Source organism: Ranitomeya imitator, chromosome 2 (genome assembly GCF_032444005.1).
Source record: "Ranitomeya imitator isolate aRanImi1 chromosome 2, aRanImi1.pri, whole genome shotgun sequence".
Taxonomy (NCBI): domain Eukaryota; kingdom Metazoa; phylum Chordata; class Amphibia; order Anura; family Dendrobatidae; genus Ranitomeya; species Ranitomeya imitator.
Genome location: NC_091283.1, coordinates 838,764,563 through 838,779,865, shown reverse-complemented (window position 1 = coordinate 838,779,865; position 15,303 = coordinate 838,764,563). Strand labels below are relative to the sequence as shown.

General features: G+C 42.3%; 1 protein-coding gene across 1 annotated transcript in view; it reads right to left on the bottom strand.

Annotated features, from left to right (window-relative positions):
- Positions 1-15,303, bottom strand: part of SORCS3 (sortilin related VPS10 domain containing receptor 3) — a 770,211-nt gene that overhangs the window by 83,198 nt on the left and 671,710 nt on the right. The window lies entirely within an intron of this gene.

Genomic DNA, 15,303 nt, shown 5'->3' with positions numbered 1-15,303 from the left:
TATGTACACAGTGACTGCACCAGCAGAATAGTGAGTGCAGCTCTGGAGTATAATACAGGATGTAACTCAGGATCAGTAATGTAATGTATGTACACAGTGACTGCACCAGCAGAATAGTGAGTGCAGCTCTGGAGTATAATACAGGATGTAACTCAGGATCAGTAATGTAATGTATGTACACAGTGACTGCACCAGCAGAATAGTGAGTGCAGCTCTGGAGTATAATACAGGAGGTAACTCAGGATCAGTAATGTAATGTATGTACACAGTGACTGCACCAGCAGAATAGTGAGTGCAGCTCTGGAGTATAATACAGGAGGTAACTCAGGATCAGTAATGTAATGTATGTACACAGTGACTGCACCAGCAGAATAGTGAGTGCAGCTATGGAGTATAATACAGGAGGTAACTCAGGATCAGTAATGTAATGTATGTACACAGTGACTGCACCAGCAGAATAGTGAGTGCAGCTCTGGAGTATAATACAGGAGGTAACTCAGGATCAGTAATGTAATGTATGTACACAGTGACTGCACCAGCAGAATAGTGAGTGCAGCTCTGGGGTATAATACAGGATGTAACTCAGGATCAGTAATGTAATGTATGTACACAGTGACTGCACCAGCAGAATAGTGAGTGCAGCTATGGAGTATAATACAGGAGGTAACTCAGGATCAGTAATGTAATGTATGTACACAGTGACTGCACCAGCAGAATAGTGAGTGCAGCTCTGGAGTATAATACAGGAGGTAACTCAGGATCAGTATTGTAATGTATGTACACAGTGACTGCACCAGCAGAATAGTGAGTGCAGCTCTGGGGTATAATACAGGATGTAACTCAGGATCAGTAATGTAATGTATGTACACAGTGACTGCACCAGCAGAATAGTGAGTGCAGCTATGGAGTATAATACAGGAGGTAACTCAGGATCAGTAATGTAATGTATGTACACAGTGACTGCACCAGCAGAATAGTGAGTGCAGCTCTGGAGTATAATACAGGAGGTAACTCAGGACCAGTAATGTAATGTACGTACACAGTGACTGCACCAGCAGAATAGTGAGTGCAGCTCTGGAGTATAATACAGGATGTAACACAGGATCAGTAATGTAATGTATGTGCACAGTGACTGCACCAGCAGAATAGTGAGTGCAGCTCTGGAGTATTATACAGGATGTAACTCAGGATCAGTAATGTAATGTATGTACACAGTGACTGCACCAGCAGAATAGTGAGTGCAGCTCTGGAGTATAATACAGGATGTAACTCAGGATCAGTAATGTAATGTATGTACACAGTGACTGCACCAGCAGAATAGTGAGTGCAGCTCTGGGGTATAATACAGGATGTAACTCAGGATCAGTAATGTAATGTATGTACACAGTGACTGCACCAGCAGAATAGTGAGTGCAGCTCTGGGGTATAATACAGGATGTAACTCAGGATCAGTAATGTAATGTATGTACACAGTGACTGCACCAGCAGAATAGTGAGTGCAGCTCTGGAGTATAATACAGGATGTAACTCAGGATCAGTAATGTAATGTATGTACACAGTGACTACACCAGCAGAATAGTGAGTGCAGCTCTGGGGTATAATACAGGATGTAACTCAGGATCAGTAATGTAATGTATGTACACAGTGACTGCACCAGCAGAATAGTGAGTGCAGCTCTGGAGTATAATACAGGATGTAACTCAGGATCAGTAATGTAATGTATGTACACAGTGACTGCACCAGCAGAATAGTGAGTGCAGCTCTGGGGTATAATACAGGATGTAACTCAGGATCAGTAATGTAATGTATGTACACAGTGACTGCACCAGCAGAATAGTGAGTGCAGCTCTGGAGTATAATACAGGATGTAACTCAGGATCAGTAATGTAATGTATGTACACAGTGACTGCACCAGCAGAATAGTGAGTGCGGCTCTGGAGTATAATACAGGATGTAACTCAGGATCAGTAATGTAATGTATCTACACAGTGACTGCACCAGCAGAATAGTGAGTGCAGCTCTGGAGTATAATACAGGATGTAACTCAGGATCAGTAATGTAATGTATGTACACAGTGAATGCACCAGCAGAATAGTGAGTGCAGCTCTGGGGTATAATACAGGATGTAACTCAGGATCAGTAATGTAATGTATGTACACAGTGACTGCACCAGCAGAATAGTGAGTGCAGCTCTGGAGTATAATACAGGATGTAACTCAGGATCAGTAATGTAATGTATGTACACAGTGACTGCACCAGCAGAATAGTGAGTGCAGCTCTGGGGTATAATACAGGATGTAACTCAGGATCAGTAATGTAATGTATGTACACAGTGACTGCACCAGCAGAATAGTGAGTGCAGCTCTGGGGTATAATACAGGATGTAACTCAGGATCAGTAATGTGATGTATGTACACAGTGACTGCACCAGCAGAATAGTGAGTGCAGCTCTGGAGTATAATACAGGAGGTAACTCAGGATCAGTAATGTAATGTATGTACACAGTGACTGCACCAGCAGAATAGTGAGTGCAGCTCTGGAGTATAATACAGGAGGTAATTCAGGATTAGTAATGTAATGTATGTACACAGTGACTGCACCAGCAGAATAGTGAGTGCAGCTCTGGAGTATAATACAGGATGTAACTCAGGATCAGTAATGTAATGTATGCACACAGTGACTGCACCAGCAGAATAGTGAGTGCAGCTCTGGAGTATAATACAGGATGTAACTCAGGATCAGTAATGTAATGTATGTACACAGTGACTGCACCAGCAGAATAGTGAGTGCAGCTCTGGAGTATAATACAGGATGTAACTCAGGATCAGTAATGTAATGTATGTACACAGTGACTGCACCAGCAGAATAGTGAGTGCAGCTCTGGGGTATAATACTGGATGTAACTCAGGATCAGTAATGTAATGTATGTACACAGTGACTGCACCAGCAGAATAATGAGTGCAGCTCTGGGGTATAATACAGGAGGTAACTCGGGATCAGTAATGTAATGTATGTACACAGTGACTGCACCAGCAGAATAGTGAGTGCAGCTCTGGAGTATAATACAGGAGGTAACTCGGGATCAGTAATGTAATGTATGTACACAGTGACTGCACCAGCAGAATAGTGAGTGCAGCTCTGGAGTATAATACAGGAGGTAATTCAGGATTAGTAATGTAATGTATGTACACAGTGACTGCACTAGCAGAATAGTGAGTGCAGCTATGGAGTATAATACAGGAAGTAACTCAGGATCAGTAATGTAATGTATGCACACAGTGACTGCACCAGCAGAATAGTGAGTGCAGCTCTGGAGTATAATACAGGAGGTAACTCAGGATCAGTAATGTAATGTATGTACACAGTGACTGCACCAGCAGAATAGTGAGTGCAGCTATGGAGTATAATACAGGAGGTAACTCAGGATCAGTAATGTAATGTATGTACACAGTGACTGCACCAGCAGAATAGTGAGTGCAGCTATGGAGTATAATACAGGATGTAACTCAGGATCAGTAATGTAATGTATGTACACAGTGACTGCACCAGCAGAATAGTGAGTGCAGCTCTGGAGTATAATACAGGAGGTAACTCAGGATCAGTAATGTAATGTATGTACACAGTGACTGCACCAGCAGAATAGTGAGTGCAGCTCTGGAGTATAATACAGGAGGTAACTCAGGATCAGTAATGTAATGTATGTACACAGTGACTGCACCAGCAGAATAGTGAGTGCAGCTCTGGGGTATAATACTGGATGTAACTCAGGATCAGTAATGTAATGTATGTACACAGTGACTGCACCAGCAGAATAATGAGTGCAGCTCTGGGGTATAATACAGGAGGTAACTCGGGATCAGTAATGTAATGTATGTACACAGTGACTGCACCAGCAGAATAGTGAGTGCAGCTCTGGAGTATAATACAGGAGGTAACTCAGGATCAGTAATGTAATGTATGTACACAGTGACTGCACCAGCAGAATAGTGAGTGCAGCTCTGGAGTATAATACAGGAGGTAATTCAGGATTAGTAATGTAATGTATGTACACAGTGACTGCACTAGCAGAATAGTGAGTGCAGCTATGGAGTATAATACAGGAAGTAACTCAGGATCAGTAATGTAATGTATGCACACAGTGACTGCACCAGCAGAATAGTGAGTGCAGCTCTGGAGTATAATACAGGAGGTAACTCAGGATCAGTAATGTAATGTATGTACACAGTGACTGCACCAGCAGAATAGTGAGTGCAGCTATGGAGTATAATACAGGAGGTAACTCAGGATCAGTAATGTAATGTATGTACACAGTGACTGCACCAGCAGAATAGTGAGTGCAGCTCTGGAGTATAATACAGGAGGTAACTCAGGATCAATAATGTAATGTATGTACACAGTGACTGCACCAGCAGAATAGTGAGTGCAGCTCTGGAGTATAATACAGGAGGTAACTCAGGATCAGTAATGTAATGTATGTACACAGTGACTGCACCAGCAGAATAGTGAGTGCAGCTATGGAGTATAATACAGGAGGTAACTCAGGATCAGTAATGTAATGTATGTACACAGTGACTGCACCAGCAGAATAGTGAGTGCAGCTATGGAGTATAATACAGGAGGTAACTCAGGATCAGTAATGTAATGTATGTACACAGTGACTGCACCAGCAGAATAGTGAGTGCAGCTCTGGAGTATAATACAGGAGGTAACTCAGGATCAGTAATGTAATGTATGTACACAGTGACTGCACCAGCAGAATAGTGAGTGCAGCTCTGGGGTATAATACAGGATGTAACTCAGGATCAGTAATGTAATGTATGTACACAGTGACTGCACCAGCAGAATAGTGAGTGCAGCTATGGAGTATAATACAGGAGGTAACTCAGGATCAGTAATGTAATGTATGTACACAGTGACTGCACCAGCAGAATAGTGAGTGCAGCTCTGGAGTATAATACAGGAGGTAACTCAGGATCAGTATTGTAATGTATGTACACAGTGACTGCACCAGCAGAATAGTGAGTGCAGCTCTGGGGTATAATACAGGATGTAACTCAGGATCAGTAATGTAATGTATGTACACAGTGACTGCACCAGCAGAATAGTGAGTGCAGCTATGGAGTATAATACAGGAGGTAACTCAGGATCAGTAATGTAATGTATGTACACAGTGACTGCACCAGCAGAATAGTGAGTGCAGCTCTGGAGTATAATACAGGAGGTAACTCAGGATCAGTAATGTAATGTATGTACACAGTGACTGCACCAGCAGAATAGTGAGTGCAGCTCTGGAGTATAATACAGGATGTAACACAGGATCAGTAATGTAATGTATGTACACAGTGACTGCACCAGCAGAATAGTGAGTGCAGCTCTGGAGTATTATACAGGATGTAACTCAGGATCAGTAATGTAATGTATGTACACAGTGACTGCACCAGCAGAATAGTGAGTGCAGCTCTGGAGTATAATACAGGATGTAACTCAGGATCAGTAATGTAATGTATGTACACAGTGACTGCACCAGCAGAATAGTGAGTGCAGCTCTGGGGTATAATACAGGATGTAACTCAGGATCAGTAATGTAATGTATGTACACAGTGACTGCACCAGCAGAATAGTGAGTGCAGCTCTGGGGTATAATACAGGATGTAACTCAGGATCAGTAATGTAATGTATGTACACAGTGACTGCACCAGCAGAATAGTGAGTGCAGCTCTGGAGTATAATACAGGATGTAACTCAGGATCAGTAATGTAATGTATGTACACAGTGACTACACCAGCAGAATAGTGAGTGCAGCTCTGGGGTATAATACAGGATGTAACTCAGGATCAGTAATGTAATGTATGTACACAGTGACTGCACCAGCAGAATAGTGAGTGCAGCTCTGGAGTATAATACAGGATGTAACTCAGGATCAGTAATGTAATGTATGTACACAGTGACTGCACCAGCAGAATAGTGAGTGCAGCTCTGGGGTATAATACAGGATGTAACTCAGGATCAGTAATGTAATGTATGTACACAGTGACTGCACCAGCAGAATAGTGAGTGCAGCTCTGGAGTATAATACAGGATGTAACTCAGGATCAGTAATGTAATGTATGTACACAGTGACTGCACCAGCAGAATAGTGAGTGCGGCTCTGGAGTATAATACAGGATGTAACTCAGGATCAGTAATGTAATGTATCTACACAGTGACTGCACCAGCAGAATAGTGAGTGCAGCTCTGGAGTATAATACAGGATGTAACTCAGGATCAGTAATGTAATGTATGCACACAGTGACTGCACCAGCAGAATAGTGAGTGCAGCTCTGGAGTATAATACAGGATGTAACTCAGGATCAGTAATGTAATGTATGTACACAGTGAATGCACCAGCAGAATAGTGAGTGCAGCTCTGGGGTATAATACAGGATGTAACTCAGGATCAGTAATGTAATGTATGTACACAGTGACTGCACCAGCAGAATAGTGAGTGCAGCTCTGGAGTATAATACAGGATGTAACTCAGGATCAGTAATGTAATGTATGTACACAGTGACTGCACCAGCAGAATAGTGAGTGCAGCTCTGGGGTATAATACAGGATGTAACTCAGGATCAGTAATGTAATGTATGTACACAGTGACTGCACCAGCAGAATAGTGAGTGCAGCTCTGGGGTATAATACAGGATGTAACTCAGGATCAGTAATGTGATGTATGTACACAGTGACTGCACCAGCAGAATAGTGAGTGCAGCTCTGGAGTATAATACAGGAGGTAACTCAGGATCAGTAATGTAATGTATGTACACAGTGACTGCACCAGCAGAATAGTGAGTGCAGCTCTGGAGTATAATACAGGAGGTAATTCAGGATTAGTAATGTAATGTATGTACACAGTGACTGCACCAGCAGAATAGTGAGTGCAGCTCTGGAGTATAATACAGGATGTAACTCAGGATCAGTAATGTAATGTATGCACACAGTGACTGCACCAGCAGAATAGTGAGTGCAGCTCTGGAGTATAATACAGGATGTAACTCAGGATCAGTAATGTAATGTATGTACACAGTGACTGCACCAGCAGAATAGTGAGTGCAGCTCTGGAGTATAATACAGGATGTAACTCAGGATCAGTAATGTAATGTATGTACACAGTGACTGCACCAGCAGAATAGTGAGTGCAGCTCTGGGGTATAATACTGGATGTAACTCAGGATCAGTAATGTAATGTATGTACACAGTGACTGCACCAGCAGAATAATGAGTGCAGCTCTGGGGTATAATACAGGAGGTAACTCGGGATCAGTAATGTAATGTATGTACACAGTGACTGCACCAGCAGAATAGTGAGTGCAGCTCTGGAGTATAATACAGGAGGTAACTCAGGATCAGTAATGTAATGTATGTACACAGTGACTGCACCAGCAGAATAGTGAGTGCAGCTCTGGAGTATAATACAGGAGGTAATTCAGGATTAGTAATGTAATGTATGTACACAGTGACTGCACTAGCAGAATAGTGAGTGCAGCTATGGAGTATAATACAGGAAGTAACTCAGGATCAGTAATGTAATGTATGCACACAGTGACTGCACCAGCAGAATAGTGAGTGCAGCTCTGGAGTATAATACAGGAGGTAACTCAGGATCAGTAATGTAATGTATGTACACAGTGACTGCACCAGCAGAATAGTGAGTGCAGCTATGGAGTATAATACAGGAGGTAACTCAGGATCAGTAATGTAATGTATGTACACAGTGACTGCACCAGCAGAATAGTGAGTGCAGCTCTGGAGTATAATACAGGATGTAACTCAGGATCAGTAATGTAATGTATGTACACAGTGACTGCACCAGCAGAATAGTGAGTGCAGCTCTGGAGTATAATACAGGAGGTAACTCAGGATCAGTAATGTAATGTATGTACACAGTGACTGCACCAGCAGAATAGTGAGTGCAGCTCTGGAGTATAATACAGGAGGTAACTCAGGATCAGTAATGTAATGTATGTACACAGTGACTGCACCAGCAGAATAATGAGTGCAGCTCTGGGGTATAATACAGGAGGTAACTCGGGATCAGTAATGTAATGTATGTACACAGTGACTGCACCAGCAGAATAGTGAGTGCAGCTCTGGAGTATAATACAGGAGGTAACTCAGGATCAGTAATGTAATGTATGTACACAGTGACTGCACCAGCAGAATAGTGAGTGCAGCTCTGGAGTATAATACAGGAGGTAATTCAGGATTAGTAATGTAATGTATGTACACAGTGACTGCACTAGCAGAATAGTGAGTGCAGCTATGGAGTATAATACAGGAAGTAACTCAGGATCAGTAATGTAATGTATGCACACAGTGACTGCACCAGCAGAATAGTGAGTGCAGCTCTGGAGTATAATACAGGAGGTAACTCAGGATCAGTAATGTAATGTATGTACACAGTGACTGCACCAGCAGAATAGTGAGTGCAGCTATGGAGTATAATACAGGAGGTAACTCAGGATCAGTAATGTAATGTATGTACACAGTGACTGCACCAGCAGAATAGTGAGTGCAGCTCTGGAGTATAATACAGGAGGTAACTCAGGATCAATAATGTAATGTATGTACACAGTGACTGCACCAGCAGAATAGTGAGTGCAGCTCTGGAGTATAATACAGGAGGTAACTCAGGATCAGTAATGTAATGTATGTACACAGTGACTGCACCAGCAGAATAGTGAGTGCAGCTCTGGGGTATAATACAGGATGTAACTCAGGATCAGTAATGTAATGTATGTACACAGTGACTGCACCAGCAGAATAGTGAGTGCAGCTCTGGAGTATAATACAGGAGGTAACTCAGTAGTAATGTAATGTATGTACACAGTGACTGCACCAGCAGAATAGTGAGTGCAGCTCTGGAGTATAATACAGGAGGTAACTCAGGATCAGTAATGTAATGTATGTACACAGTGACTGCACCAGCAGAATAGTGAGTGCAGCTCTGGAGTATAATACAGGATGTAACTCAGGATCAGTAATGTAATGTATGTACACAGTGACTGCACCAGCAGAATAATGAGTGCAGCTCTGGGGTATAATACTGGATGTAACTCAGGATCAGTAATGTAATGTATGTACACAGTGACTGCACCAGCAGAATAATGAGTGCAGCTCTGGGGTATAATACAGGAGGTAACTCGGGATCAGTAATGTAATGTATGTACACAGTGACTGCACCAGCAGAATAGTGAGTGCAGCTCTGGGGTATAATACAGGAGGTAACTCAGGATCAGTAATGTAATGTATGTACCCAGTGACTGCACCAGCAGAATAGTGAGTGCAGCTCTGGAGTATAATACAGGATGTAACTCAGGATCAGTAATGTAATGTATGTACACAGTAACTGCACCAGCAGAACAGTGAGTGCAGCTCTGGGGTATAATACAGGATGTAACTCAGGATCAGTAATGTAATGTATGTACACAGTGACTGCACCAGCAGAATAGTGAGTGCAGCTCTGGAGTATAATACAGGATGTAACTCAGGATCAGTAATGTAATGTACGTACACAGTGACTGCACCAGCAGAATAGTGAGTGCAGCTCTGGGGTATAATACTGGATGTAACTCAGGATCAGTAATGTAATGTATGTACACAGTGACTGCACCAGCAGAATAATGAGTGCAACTCTGGGGTATAATACAGGAGGTAACTCGGGATCAGTAATGTAATGTATGTACACAGTGACTGCACCAGCAGAATAGTGAGTGCAGCTCTGGGGTATAATACAGGAGGTAACTCAGGATCAGTAATGTAATGTATGTACCCAATGACTGCACCAGCAGAATAGTGAGTGCAGCTCTGGAGTATAATACAGGATGTAACTCAGGATCAGTAATGTAATGTATGTACACAGTAACTGCACCAGCAGAACAGTGAGTGCAGCTCTGGGGTATAATACAGGATGTAACTCAGGATCAGTAATGTAATGTATGTACACAGTGACTGCACCAGCAGAATAGTGAGTGCAGCTCTGGAGGATAATACAGGAGGTAACTCAGGATCAGTAATGTAATGTATGTACACAGTGACTGCACCAGCAGAATAGTGAGTGCAGCTCTGGAGTATAATACAGGATGTAACTCAGGATCAGTAATGTATGTACACAGTAACTGCACCAGCAGAACAGTGAGTGCAGCTCTGGGGTATAATACAGGATGTAACTCAGGATCAGTAATGTAATGTATGTACACAGTGACTGCACCAGCAGAATAGTGAGTGCAGCTATGGAGTATAATACAGGAGGTAACTCAGGATCAGTAATGTAATGTATGTACACAGTGACTGCACCAGCAGAATAGTGAGTGCAGCTCTGGAGTATAATACAGGATGTAACTCAGGATCAGTAATGTAATGTATGTACACAGTGACTGCACCAGCAGAATAGTGAGTGCAGCTCTGGAGTATAATACAGGAGGTAACTCAGGATCAGTAATGTAATGTATGTACACAGTGACTGCACCAGCAGAATAGTGAGTGCAGCTCTGGAGTATAATACAGGAGGTAACTCAGGATCAGTAATGTAATGTATGTACACAGTGACTGCACCAGCAGAATAGTGAGTGCAGCTCTGGGGTATAATACTGGATGTAACTCAGGATCAGTAATGTAATGTATGTACACAGTGACTGCACCAGCAGAATAATGAGTGCAGCTCTGGGGTATAATACAGGAGGTAACTCGGGATCAGTAATGTAATGTATGTACACAGTGACTGCACCAGCAGAATAGTGAGTGCAGCTCTGGAGTATAATACAGGAGGTAACTCAGGATCAGTAATGTAATGTATGTACACAGTGACTGCACCAGCAGAATAGTGAGTGCAGCTCTGGAGTATAATACAGGAGGTAATTCAGGATTAGTAATGTAATGTATGTACACAGTGACTGCACTAGCAGAATAGTGAGTGCAGCTATGGAGTATAATACAGGAAGTAACTCAGGATCAGTAATGTAATGTATGCACACAGTGACTGCACCAGCAGAATAGTGAGTGCAGCTCTGGAGTATAATACAGGAGGTAACTCAGGATCAGTAATGTAATGTATGTACACAGTGACTGCACCAGCAGAATAGTGAGTGCAGCTATGGAGTATAATACAGGAGGTAACTCAGGATCAGTAATGTAATGTATGTACACAGTGACTGCACCAGCAGAATAGTGAGTGCAGCTCTGGAGTATAATACAGGAGGTAACTCAGGATCAATAATGTAATGTATGTACACAGTGACTGCACCAGCAGAATAGTGAGTGCAGCTCTGGAGTATAATACAGGAGGTAACTCAGGATCAGTAATGTAATGTATGTACACAGTGACTGCACCAGCAGAATAGTGAGTGCAGCTCTGGGGTATAATACAGGATGTAACTCAGGATCAGTAATGTAATGTATGTACACAGTGACTGCACCAGCAGAATAGTGAGTGCAGCTCTGGAGTATAATACAGGAGGTAACTCAGTAGTAATGTAATGTATGTACACAGTGACTGCACCAGCAGAATAGTGAGTGCAGCTCTGGAGTATAATACAGGAGGTAACTCAGGATCAGTAATGTAATGTATGTACACAGTGACTGCACCAGCAGAATAGTGAGTGCAGCTCTGGAGTATAATACAGGATGTAACTCAGGATCAGTAATGTAATGTATGTACACAGTGACTGCACCAGCAGAATAATGAGTGCAGCTCTGGGGTATAATACTGGATGTAACTCAGGATCAGTAATGTAATGTATGTACACAGTGACTGCACCAGCAGAATAATGAGTGCAGCTCTGGGGTATAATACAGGAGGTAACTCGGGATCAGTAATGTAATGTATGTACACAGTGACTGCACCAGCAGAATAGTGAGTGCAGCTCTGGGGTATAATACAGGAGGTAACTCAGGATCAGTAATGTAATGTATGTACCCAGTGACTGCACCAGCAGAATAGTGAGTGCAGCTCTGGAGTATAATACAGGATGTAACTCAGGATCAGTAATGTAATGTATGTACACAGTAACTGCACCAGCAGAACAGTGAGTGCAGCTCTGGGGTATAATACAGGATGTAACTCAGGATCAGTAATGTAATGTATGTACACAGTGACTGCACCAGCAGAATAGTGAGTGCAGCTCTGGAGTATAATACAGGATGTAACTCAGGATCAGTAATGTAATGTACGTACACAGTGACTGCACCAGCAGAATAGTGAGTGCAGCTCTGGGGTATAATACTGGATGTAACTCAGGATCAGTAATGTAATGTATGTACACAGTGACTGCACCAGCAGAATAATGAGTGCAACTCTGGGGTATAATACAGGAGGTAACTCGGGATCAGTAATGTAATGTATGTACACAGTGACTGCACCAGCAGAATAGTGAGTGCAGCTCTGGGGTATAATACAGGAGGTAACTCAGGATCAGTAATGTAATGTATGTACCCAATGACTGCACCAGCAGAATAGTGAGTGCAGCTCTGGAGTATAATACAGGATGTAACTCAGGATCAGTAATGTAATGTATGTACACAGTAACTGCACCAGCAGAACAGTGAGTGCAGCTCTGGGGTATAATACAGGATGTAACTCAGGATCAGTAATGTAATGTATGTACACAGTGACTGCACCAGCAGAATAGTGAGTGCAGCTCTGGAGGATAATACAGGAGGTAACTCAGGATCAGTAATGTAATGTATGTACACAGTGACTGCACCAGCAGAATAGTGAGTGCAGCTCTGGAGTATAATACAGGATGTAACTCAGGATCAGTAATGTATGTACACAGTAACTGCACCAGCAGAACAGTGAGTGCAGCTCTGGGGTATAATACAGGATGTAACTCAGGATCAGTAATGTAATGTATTTACACAATGACTGCACCAGCAGAATAGTGAGTGCAGCTCTGGAGTATAATACAGGATGTAACTCAGGATCGGTAATGTGATGTATGTACACAGTGACTGCACCAGCAGAATAGTGAGTGCAGCTCTGGAGGTTGCTGCAGGATAGTATGTAACTCAACAAGATTAACAATGTTTTGATTAAATTATTATGACTTAATTAATAATAAGAAGACACAAAAGAGAATAGTAAAACCAAAAACACTCAGTTTGAAAAAATGTTGCAGTAATCCGCAAGTGCTAGTAAAAGATGTAAAAAACAGGGTATTTGGTTGATACGTTTTTTGCAAAAAATGGAACACATGGGCACTTGCGGATTACTGCAACATTTTTTCAAACTGAGTGTTTTTGGTTTTACTGTTCTCTTTTGTGTCTTCAGGTTTCTTGGTGGTGTGTGAACATGATCATACAGACTTGTTCACTGTGCAAGTAGCCCATGTGTTCCTGTTTCCATAATTGTTCTCTTGTGTCTACAAGACTGGGGAGTTCCACCACTCCTCCTGGGCTATCTGCACAAAAGCTGTTCTACCCTGTATGCACACATGGATTTTTTCCTCTCTGAACCCTGTTCACACAGGTTATATACAGATGATCAGGTTTTTAAATACATCAGATAGGGATTGCATACATTAGTTAGGACTGCTCTGATAAGGGTATACCGTGAAGATTGGTAGAGCAGCTTAGTATACATTTTTTGCAAAAAACGTATCAACCAAATACCCTGTTTTTTACATCTTTTACTAGCACTTGCGGATTACTGCAACATTTTTTCAAACTGAGTGTTTTTGGTTTTACTATTCTCTTTTGTGTCTACCAGTCCATCAATAGCAGCTTGCTGATGGTTTCTACCACACAAGATAAAGAGCAAACTACCAGTCCATCAATAGCAGCTTGCTGATGGTTTCCATCACACAAGATAAAGAGAAAACTACCAGTCCATCAATAGCAGCTTGCTGATGGTTTCTACCACACAAGATAAAGAGCAAACCACCAGTCCATCAATAGCAGCTTGCTGATGGTTTCTACCACACAAGATAAAGAGCAAACTACCAGTCCATCAATAGCAGCTTGCTGATGGTTTCTACCACACAAGATAAAGAGCAAACTACCAGTCCATCAATAGCAGCTTGCTGATGGTTTCTACCACACAAGATAAAGAGCAAACCACCGGTCCATCAATAGCAGCTTGCTGATGGTTTCCACCACACAAGATAAAGAGCAAACTACCAGTCAATCAATAGCAGCTTGCTGATGGTTTCCATCACACAAGATAAAGAACAAACCACCAGTCCATCAATAGCAGCTTGCTGATGGTTTCCATCACACAAGATAAAGAGAAAACTACCAGTCCATCAATAGCAGCTTGCTGATGGTTTCTACCACACAAGATAAAGAGCAAACTACCAGTCCATCAATAGCAGCTTGCTGATGGTTTCCACCACACAAGATAAAGAGCAAACTACCAGTCAATCAATAGCAGCTTGCTGATGGTTTCCATCACACAAGATAAAGAGCAAACCACCAGTCCATCAATAGCAGCTTGCTGATGGTTTCCATCACACAAGATAAAGAGCAAACTACCAGTCCATCAGTAGCAGCTTGCTGATGGTTTCCACCACACAAGATAAAGAGCAAACTACCAGTCCATCAATAGCATCTTGCTGATGGTTTCAATCACACAAGATAAAGAGCAAACTACCAGTCCATCAGTAGCAGCTTGCTGCTGGTTTCCACCACACAAGATAAAGAGCAAACTACCAGTCCATCAATAGCAGCTTGCTGACGGTTTCAATCACACAAGATAAAGAGCAAACTACCAGTCCATCAATAGCAGCTTGCTGATGGTTTCCATCACACAAGATAAAGAGCAAACTACCAGTCCATCAATAGCAGCTTGCTGATGGTTTCCATCACACCAGATAAAGAGCAAACTACCAGTCCATCAATAGCAGCTTGCTGATGGTTTCCATCACACAAGATAAAGAGAAAACTACCAGTCCATCAATAGCAGCTTGCTGATGGTTTCTACCACACAAGATAAAGAGCAAACCACCAGTCCATTAATAGCAGCTTGCTGATGGTTTCCACCACACAAGATAAAGAGCAAACTACCAGTCAATCAATAGCAGCTTGCTGATGGTTTCCATCACACAAGATAAAGAGCAAACCACCAGTCCATCAATAGCAGCTTGCTGATGGTTTCCATCACACAAGATAAAGAGCAAACTACCAGTCCATCAGTAGCAGCTTGCTGATGGTTTCCACCACACAAGATAAAGAGCAAACTACCAGTCCATCAATAGCATCTTGCTGATGGTTTCAATCACACAAGATAAAGAGCAAACTACCAGTCCATCAGTAGCAGCTTGCTGATGGTTT